Here is a 10693-nt window from a genome sequence, read left to right as displayed (position 1 = left end):
CATGCTGACACAGACCAACATTCATAAATCAACAATACGAGAACATTAAATCATGTTTATAATTTCATACCAACCCCTGGGATTAATTCCTCATACGTATCACATTTTGAATCCATACCACTGGTCGTCACCACCCCATTAGTCTAGGGCCTCATCTCATATCAATACCATGTTACTTTAGTTCCAATCCACTCATTCATTTCACATACCAAGTTCCCATAATACCCATCATTCACCATTCATGAATCATGTCACGCATACATAGCAATCCATTAGGCATATATCCATACATATGTACATGTATCTCATCATAGCAATCATACCCAAACAATTCCAATCATCCGAGAGTAAACACACAACCAAACACAGCATTGTCTTGCCCAACCCCTCACTCAGGCTGAAGGGTCTCGCTCAGGCGAGACATTCTCGCTCAAGCGAGTCCCCTTCGCTTAGGCGAGGGCTAAACAAAACACCAAGAAAGCAATGCGGGATCTCGCTTAGGTGAGACCCCTCTCGCCTGGGTGAGATGCTCGCTCACTCAAAATAAAGAGCGGCTCGCCTGGGCGACCTTTCGCATAATAGGGTTTGGGCGAGTCCCTGTTCATCTCGCCTAGGCGAGACTGGCTCGCTTGGGCGAGATTAGCAGGTCTCGCCGCTGTGTTCCTGCAATAGTGATTCACGCCAGCCCATCCCACATATATTCACACATTCACAGCTTATCACAACATCATACCAGCCCCATAACTTCGAAATGATAATTCATAACAAAACAAAAACGAAACGTGAGAGTGAGCTAGAGCTTCCCTACCTGGAAATGGGTTCGTACAGGACTTTCGGCACAGAACCAAGGAGCACAGTAGCTCTAGAACCCGACTCGCAACTGGAACAGTGGATAAAAATGAGTTGTTACAGGGTTTCCACTGCTACTGCGAAAGCTATACAATACAGAGGCGGTAATGATTAAAAGGTACTTACGTGAGCAGAACAAAGACCAAGCTAAACGTGACTCTGAACGTTGGAACCCTAGCAGAAAACGGCAGCGGCAACAGCTCTAGGAAGTGGGGAATTCTATTTTACGAAAAGTGAGTTTAGGTTAAGGTTTAGGGTGGACTAAGTCTGTTTTCCCTTTCTTGGCCAGCCCTAAGGCCCAATGGTTAAGGCAGCCCTATGAAAAAGGGGCAGAATGGAAAACGGGCCTTACAGCTTCACCTTATTCCCCTCCCATGGTGACTTCTATGGCCCAAGAAAGTGAACAAATCACCCTTGCCAACATCCTACGTGAGATGGAAGTTAGTAGAAGGGAAACTTTTGACCAATTGAGGGCGGATAGAAGACAAAGTGAGATCTTCCTTTAAGAGCACATTCAAAGACTTGAGCTTAGAGAAGATGAGAGGAGGAGGAAGAGATCTTCTTCTGAGGATTCTAGCCATGGTGGAAGAAGAAGAAAGCACGACTATGATGGTGGGGGAAGACGCAATCAACTCCCACAAAGACAACCTCCACCAATCAAAATTCCAAAGTTCAACGGGGAGAATGATCCAAACCGCTACATTGAATGAGAGCAAAAAGTGGACCAAATCTTTCATATTCATTTAGTTAGTGATCAAGAGCAAGTAGACTTAGTAGTTTTAGAATTTGAGGATTTTTCCATGACGTGGTGGCATCAATTGTGTATGGACAATATTAACCAACAGCCACCCGCGGCCTGTTGGATTGACATTAAAACTTTAATGCGCGCTAGATTTGTTCCTTCCTACTATAGAAGGGAGACTCTTTTGAAGCTCCAAAGGCTTCAACAAGGGTCTATGTGTGTGAATGAGTATTTTAAAATGATGGAGTCCATGCTTCTCAAAGTAGGACTCCAATTTGAAAGTGAAGAAGAAAAGGTAGCTAGATTTGTGAGTGGTCTTAGAAGAGAAGTTCAAGATGTAGTTGAGTTGTATGAGTACTCTACTCTTGACAAAGTTTTACACTTGGCCTTAAAAGTTGAAAGTAAATTGAAAAAGAAACAAGAGGCCAAGAAGAGTACTCCTTACAATGACTACTACTCTAGGACTTGGAAAGGAAAAGAAAGAAAAGATGAGAAACCTTCTTCCAAAGATCACCCACCTAGGTCAAATGCATCTAGAAACTCCCATGAAAGTGCAAACTCTTCCCAAGGTTCAAGAACTAGTTCCATAAAATGTTTTAAGTGTTCAGGATATAGTCACATTGCTTCAAATTGCCCAACAAAAAGGAACATGATCTTGAACCCAAAAGGAGAGGTTGAAAGTGAACATTCTTCTCCCCCCTCCCGAAAAAGTTCTTCCTCCCACACTTCTTCCCAATCTTCAAGTGAGGGTGAAATCAAACCCAATGAAGGAGGTTTGTTGGTGGTTATGCGCATGCTAGGCCAAGTGCCTAAAGAATTTGAAAATCAAAGAGAAAATATTTTTCACTCAAGGTGCCAAATCAACAACAAAACTTGCTCCCTCATAATTGATAGTGGAAGTTGTGTCAATGTGGCTAGCACAAGGATTGTGGACAAGCTTGGCTTGAAAACCATCCCTCATGCCAAGCCCTATAAGCTATCTTGGCTTAGTGAGGAAGGTGAGATCAAAGTTGACAAATAAGTCTTTATCAACTTCTCCATTGGAAATTACAAGGATGAGGTGTTGTGTGACTTAGTGCCTATGGAAGCAACTCATATTTTACTAGGAAGGCCATGGCAATTTGATAGAAAAGCTTTTCATGATGGCCATGCCAACAAGTTTTCCTTTAGCTTCCAAGGCAAAAAGATTACATTACTACCTCTTTCACCAAGAGAAGTCAATGAGGACCAAATTCAAATGTTAAAGAAAAAGAGAAAAGAGAAGGCGCAAGGGCATGGCAATGAGTCCAAGAAGAGTATGATCTCCCTCAAAGGGGTGAAAGAGGTAATGCTTACCCAAAAACCTATCTTCTTAGCTTATCCTAGTGAACCTTCCCCCTTTTTCCAAAACCCTCACTCTAGATGTCCCCAAGACTTGTCATTAGTCTTAGATGAGTTCAAAGATTTTGTTTTGAGAACCTCCAAAGGGTCTCCCACCCCTAAGAGGTATAGAACACCAAATTGATTTTATACAAGGCTCATCTTTGCCTAATAGGCCAGCCTATAGGACAAGTCCCAAGGAGGCTAAGGAAATCCAAAAACAAGTGAATGAGTTGTTAGAAAAGGGGTAGGTGCAACATAGCATGAGTCCTTGTGCAATGCCCATGATTCTTGTCCCCAAAAAGGATGGAACATGGAGAATGTGCTTAGATTGTAGGGCTATCAACAACAAAACCATCAAGTATAGGCATCCCATTCCTAGGTTAGATGATTTAATTGATGAGTTACATGGTGCAACCATATTTTCCAAAATAGACTTGAAGAGTGGGTACAATCAAATTAGAATCAAAGAAAGTGATGAATGGAAAACCTCTTTCAAGACTAAGTTTGGGTTATATGAGTGGTTAGTCATGCCTTTTGGCTTGAATAATGCACCTAGTACATTCATGAGACTCATGCACCATGTTCTTAGAGAGTTCTTAAAGAAGTTTGTTGTGGTGTACTTTGATGACATTCTCATTTATAGTATGTCTCAAGATGACCACTTGCATCATTTGAGGAGTGTGCTAGAGACCTTAAGGAAGGCATCCGTGTATGCTAACATGGAAAAATGTGTGTTTGGGATGGATCATATGATCTTCCTAGGTTTCAAAATAAATCAACATGGGGTCCATGTGGACCAAGAAAAGGTGATGGCCATCAAAGATTGGCCTCCCCCAAAGAATGTGAGTCAGCTTAGGTCCTTCCATGGGTTGTCTAGTTTTTATAGGAGATTTGTGCCAAACTTTAGCACCATAGTCGTCCCTCTCAATGAATTGGCCAAGAAAGGTGTGGTCTATAAGTGGGGCAAAGATCAAGAAAAGGCTTTTGAAACTTTAAAACAAAAATTGATCAATGCACCACTCTTATCCCTCCTTAACTTCTCCAAAACTTTTGAAATTGAGTGTGATGCATCCAATGTAGGTATTGGGGCAGTGCTTCTCCAAGAAGGACACCCCATAGCCTATTTTAGTGAGAAACTCAAAGGAAGTCACATTAACTACTCTACCTATGACAAAGAGCTTTATGCTCTTGTGAGGACTTTGCCAACTTGGCAACATTATCTTCTTTCAAAAGAGTATGTGATACATAGTGACCATGAGTCACTCAAATTTTTGAAAAGCCAAGGCAAGTTAAACAAGAGACATGCTAGGTGGGTAGAGTTCTTAGAACAATTCCCATATGTGATCAAACTAAGCAAGGAAAGGCTAATATTATGGCGGATGCGCTTTCAAGAAGGCATTCCCTCCTTTCCATTCTTAAAACTATATTTCTTAGTTTTTATGATATTAAGGAATTGTATCCAAAGGATGTTGATTTCTCCCCCATTCTTAGTGAATGCCACCAAGGAGCTTACAAAGAATTTTACCTTCTCAATCAATATCTTTTTAAGGGTAAGAGACTTTGCATTCCCCAAGATTCGTTAAGGGCATTACTCATTAGAGAGGCACATGAGGGAGGTTTAATGGGGCAGTTTGGGCCAAACAAGACTTTAGAAGTCTTAAAGGAGCATTTCTATTGGCCTCACATGAGGAAGCATGTAGATAAGCATTGCAAGAGTTGCATAGCATGCATGAAAGCCAAGTCTAGAGTCCTACCCCATGGTATTTATACCCCCTTGCCCATCCCTTTCAAGCCTTGGGTTGACATTTCTATGGATTTTGTCTTAGGCCTCCCAAGGACAAAAAAGGTAGGGATTCCATTTTTGTGGTTGTAGATAGGTTCTCTGAGATGGCCCATTTCATTCCTTGCCATAAGATTGATGATGCAACTTATATTGCAAATCTTTTCTTCAAGGAAGTTATGAGACTACATAGCCTACCTAGGTCCATTGTGAGTGATACGGACTCCAAATTCCTAAGCCATTTTTGGAGAACTTTGTGTGGTAAACTTGGCACCAAGCTTCTTTTCTCCACCACTTGCCATCCCCAAAGTGATGGCCAAACCGAGGTGGTTAATAGAACCCTAGGGCAAATGTTGAGGTGTATGATAATGCAAAATATTAGAGAGTGGGAGGAACTTCTTCCCCACATAGAGTTTGCCTACAATAGGGTTGTGCATTCCACTACTTCTCATTCCCCTTTTGAGGTTGTGTATGGGTTCAATCCCCTAACTCCTTTAGACCTCCTTCCCCTACCTACTCAAGAGGCATGGACTTGCCAAGATGGTGAGGCCAAAGCCAAGTACATCCAAGATTTGCATTCGTAAGTCAAGGAAACCATTGAAAGGAGAGTTAAGAAACAATAAGAGGATGGTAATAAGTATAGAAAGGAAGTCATCTTCCAAGAGGGGGATTGGGTATGGCTTCACTTGAGAAACGAGAGATTCCCTACTCAAAGGAAGTCTAAACTTCTCCCTAGAGGGGATGGCCCCTTTCAAGTCATTAGGAGGATTAACAACAATGCTTATGAGTTAGACTTACCCCCAAGCTACAATATAAGTAACTCATTCAATGTTTGTGATCTTTCTCCTTTTGATGTAGGGTTTAAGAACTCGTGGTCGAATTCTCTCCAAGAAGGGGTGGATGATGAAGGCGTGACCAACCATGACACCTCCCTAGAAGCTCCCTCAAGAAGGATCACTAGAAGCATGTCTAGAGGGGAGTCTTCTATTCCATTACCTTTATCTTTGTTTTGCATCACTTTAGTTTGAATTCCCTAAGTTGGTTTTTAGTTGACTTATTTTGGTTGACTTGTTGACTTTGACCAAGATTAGATTAACTTAAACCAACATGCTAATCTTTGTTAGTCTTGTTTTGTAGGTAATTAAGAGAAAGTAGAGCATGCTAGGTGGCACATGGTGATTGGAGCATATGGATGATGTGGAAGAGAGAGAAAAGCAAAAAGCATAAAGTAAAAGCAAAAGTAGACATGTACCTTGTCTCCTTTTGCCTTTTCGGTTTATTCCTTAGAAGGTTACTTGGTATCCTTCCTCTTTTGGCCTAGAATACTCATGGAAATGCATCCACCAACCACATTCCTTCACTTTGGCCGAGAATTGTCCTAGCTTAGGTTATTAGGGTTTGCTAGTTAATCCTTTTCATGTTTATGTATTTGCTAAAGGACCCCTATGAACTTCTATTTAAAGGGTGCTCCTTGTCTTGTAAAAGGGTTGATCATTTGTTGTTATAAACTTTGTGTTTCAACCATCAATTGTCGTGAGCTCTTCTTCCTTGAAGTGAACTCACCTTTGCCTTATCTTCTTCAACCATCAATCTGGATATTAGCCCAAAATGACTCAAAAAGGGGCCCAGCCCACAAGAAGGGGCAGACACACTTAATGACTCTATAAATACGTGTGGACCCCAACAATTAAAGGTACACTTTCATTAATTCCCTAATATGAGGTTTGACTTTTGAGAGCCTTTTTACTGACTTGATCGTCAGAGCCCTTTCTGTAGGTAACCCCCTAAGGGTCCAAACCGTCTATGTTAGGAGATGACATGTACAAGTCAAAAAGGAGCCAACTTGAGAGGTCAACGATTGAGGTAAGGCATTATTTATGTTCCCTAATATCTCTTATTTATTTCCACAAGAACACCTTTTAATAAGAAATGTTTGTTTTCACTAAAAAAAAATAGTTTTCTAAATTTCAGTAAAACGGTGTTCATATTTAATATTTGATGATAGATTCAGATAAAGTGGGTCGGACGTATATGCAAGGACGTGTATATATGATGTGATTTCTTTTTTCTTTTTCTAAAATAATAATAAAATATTTAAATTCCTAATTTTTGAAGTCATTTGAAAATCCAATGTACTTGTAGTGTTTATTAATTATTTCATTTACTTGATATAATATAATACTAATATGTAATATAAATATATCATATCCCCTCTATCCCCTTTTCTCTAGGTAATATTAATTTATCCTTTAAATTATAATAAATAAATGGCTCGCTGAAGCATTGTAGTTAGTTTTTTTAGGTGAAAAGTAATTGTGATCTTATAATTAATATTTAATAAATAATTTTTTAACATTGTATTTCTTTAAACTCTCTTTTAAGTACGATATTTTCAAATGTTAATTACTTAATTCTGTTATATTTAATATATATTTGTCTTTATAATGCGTATTAAATTAGAATTTTTCTTTTCAAAGTAAAATAAAGTTATTGTTATTTAAGATACATAAATCAATATATTTAAGTATGATATTGTTATTTTGAATTCAATTAAAAATGTTCATGCGGAGAACAAATAAGATATGTCAGACACAAGCATTACTTTACCTCAATCCGTAATCTCCTCACTAGGCTTCCTCTCGGCTGGCATATACTATCTGTGGGTATCTCGGTTTGGACCAGTTTGGACCCGAGAGAGGTTACCTACGGAAGAGACTCTGACTCTCAAGTCAACAAAAAACTCTTAGAAAGTCAAATCTCGTAATTAAGGGAGTAATAAATGCGTACCTTTAATTGCTATGGTCCATGCATATTTATAGATTATTAATTATGTCTGGTCACGTCATGAGCTAGGCCCCTGCTTGGACCGTAGGTGGGCCCGGGCCTTAGTCTAGGTCACTTAGTTCGATTATCGTGGGCCCTAAGGGTTTTGCTGGTAATACTAAGAATTTGTCAAGTTCTCGCTTAGTTTCCTTAAGTTACCGGCTTAGGCCGATTACTTCTTTAGCGGCTTAGGCCGGTTGCTCTTATAGTGGTTTAGGCTGGTTACTTTCATTTGCTTGGCATATGTATGGTGATTATTTGCGTCCTTGGGAGCTATGTAGACGGATTTCATGGCTATAGTCAAGTTAAGTCCCCTAGGTGTAATACACCAGTCCCCCAACCTTTAAATGTGATGAATAGTGTTAAGGCTTGAAATGTGAACAGGTTTGGGGCAGGTGAAAGGGTGGCAAATGTTAGAGGTCTTTGGTGTGCATTGTGACCCTTCATATGGCTTGTGACTTTTGGCAGGAAGGAGTTGTAGCATTTCGAATCGTCGTTTATAAATGAGGGTTGTGTGGAAAATGTGTTTCTGTTGGCTCAATTGTAAGAATTCTAAAATTAGAGATCTGAATGCGTTAGATTTGTCCGATTAGTTATTTGTGCATGTCGTCATCTTTCTTTCTTAAAAGGTATGTCTAGTACTAGTGATAGTGTGTCATTTTCATCATCGAGTAGTGGGAGTATGCGGTCTAGAGAGGATATAGGTAGACCTCCTGAGGAGGGGAGTAGTTGGCCGGTGAAGGTCGGATATGATTGGGTTGCTGCTGACGTTCGAAACCAGTCGTCGTTGTTCTGATGGTCAAGGCTGCTTAACTTATGGTTGAATTGTACTCCTATCATAGGGAGGGACGTGGACCGTGATATAGTATCGCTGGAGCAGGTGAGTGCTTTTGAGCGTGTTTGCCATGGGCAAGAAGGAGTGGTCGATAAGTTCTTCTACATGTACATGTGTCATTTTTCGCAATTGCATGTGAGGTTGTCGTTAGACGACTTCGCTATGGGGGTGCTCCGTCTATTAAATGTAGCACCTACCCAAGTGCATTCGAACAACTAGGCATATTTGCAGGCCTTCCGTGTTCTTTGTCAATCGTTATATCTACAACCTTCCACTTGCGTTTTTGTATTTCTATGACACAAGGCCACGACAAATGACAACATGGCTATCTTTGGTGAGCAGGCCGAGTATAAGCAGGCTGGATGCATTTACTCAGTCGTTAAATCACTTCAAGGATGGGTTTTTCAAAGCGGTGGTGAAGGAGGGAGGGAGGTCGTATTTCTTCAATGCGGATGGGAGTACTAAATTTCCTTTTAGTTGGACGGGTAACCCATGGCGATATAAGTACATGAATACTGATGAGTTGTCGGCGGCGGATAGGGAGGTGGTGGAAGTGCCAATGAAGTTTACGGATAGACTACCCACTAAGGGCTTAGTTAGGGTTTATAATTCGGTTCATCCGATTATTGATATTGAAGGTATCTGTTTGTAATTTCAAATGTTTCAATGTGTCTAAGTTAATTAACCAACATTTGGTGTGTACAATGTAGGACATATGCCTCAAGTTGGGAAGAAAAATCTGACCCTTTTCCAAACACTACGGAAGGAGAAGGTGACTAGGGCGAAAGTTGTCGAGAAAATTGAAGTTCCCAATTTGCAAGAGTCACTGGTGGAAGTACATGTGCATGGTGGTACAAAGAGGAAAGTCGAGTTGCCGGCCAGGCTTGGCAGAGGCAAAGATGTTAAGAAAGTGTGGGCCGCTTTGCTAGGACCAAGGTCGTCTAGTGGTGCAAAAGGACCAGAAGCTGGGTTGATTGAGCTGCCAAAGACGACTGTTCGGAAGGATATTGAGATGAATATGCCGGAGACGCTAATCAATTCAATTGATAGCATGAAGCCAAACCATCTAGTGAGGACGATGGTGGAATTTAGTAGCAAGGCGCTAATATTGGGGCGTTGAGTTGGGTTGTTGTACCAAAGAGAGTTGAAGGAAGGAAATCGGGATAAGGTGGAGGAGTTGTAGGGTAAAGTCGACAAGTTTGCGGAGGAGAAGGAGGCGTGGGAGAAGGAAAGGGAAGAATGGAAAGAAGAGAAGAAGAGGCTGGCAACTTGGAAGGTGCGTTGTCTAGACTCGGAGGAGAAATTGAAAGGCCGAATTGTAGATTTGGAGGCCGACTATGATAAGTTGAAAGAAAAGCATGAAGGCCTAGAAGTTGAGCTCGAGGACCTTAAGGGTTGCATCATTCAAGAGCATATTAATGGGTTTCAGAAAGGCTTGAGGCAGGCGGCCTTTTTCTGTAAAGATGTGGATGCGGCGGATCCGAAGTTCGACGTGAATAAGGATGTGATGGACGACCAATTTATCAATGAAGCCGAAAGCAGTCTTGAGAAGGAGGCAAAGAAGACAACAACTGATGAGGACATGAATGCGGGAGAGGCCGTGGAGGGTGGTGATGACCAAGCAGCTTAGGATGTAGTTTATTATTATTTTCTATTCGAAATTAATCCTAAGTCTGTAATAACTCGTACAATATTTTTCATTGCTTTTAATGTGATGCATCTTGTGGATATATTTATTGTGTGGTTGTTGACGATAGTATATGTGATAGGAACGCGCTTGTTGAATCATGTTGTTTTGTGTTCGGTATGTCACGTCATATGCCGTTTTACTTAGGCGATTAAAATTTAAGTAAAGGTGTTCGACCCAGGCCGCTTACTTGTGGTAAGGGTGGGGAACTTAGGCGATTACAAATTTAAGTTAAGGTGTTTGACCCAGGCCGCTTACTTGTGGTAAGGGTGGGGAACTTAAACGATTAAAATTGAAGTAAGAGTGTTCGACCCAGGCCGCTTACTTGTGGTAAGGGTGGGGAATTTAAACGATTAAAATTGAAGTAAGGGTGTTCCACCCAGGCTGCTTACTTATGGTAAGGATGGAGAACTTAAACGATTAAAATTTAAGTTAAGGGTGTTCGACCTAGGTCGCTTACTTGTGGTAAGGGTGGGGAATTTAAACGATTAAAATTGAAGTAAGAGTGTTCAATCCAGGCCGCTTACTAATGTTAAGGGTGGGGAACTTAAACGATTAAAATTTAAGTTAATGGTGTTCGACCCAAGCTGCTTACTTGTGGTAAGGGTGAGGAAC

This window comes from Vigna unguiculata, chromosome 1, assembly GCF_037176805.1.
Source record: "Vigna unguiculata cultivar grain cowpea cultivar isolate G323 ecotype 2 chromosome 1, ASM3717680v1, whole genome shotgun sequence".
In the NCBI taxonomy this organism is placed as follows: Eukaryota; Viridiplantae; Streptophyta; class Magnoliopsida; order Fabales; family Fabaceae; genus Vigna; species Vigna unguiculata.
Note: the sequence above shows the minus strand (reverse complement) of the source record.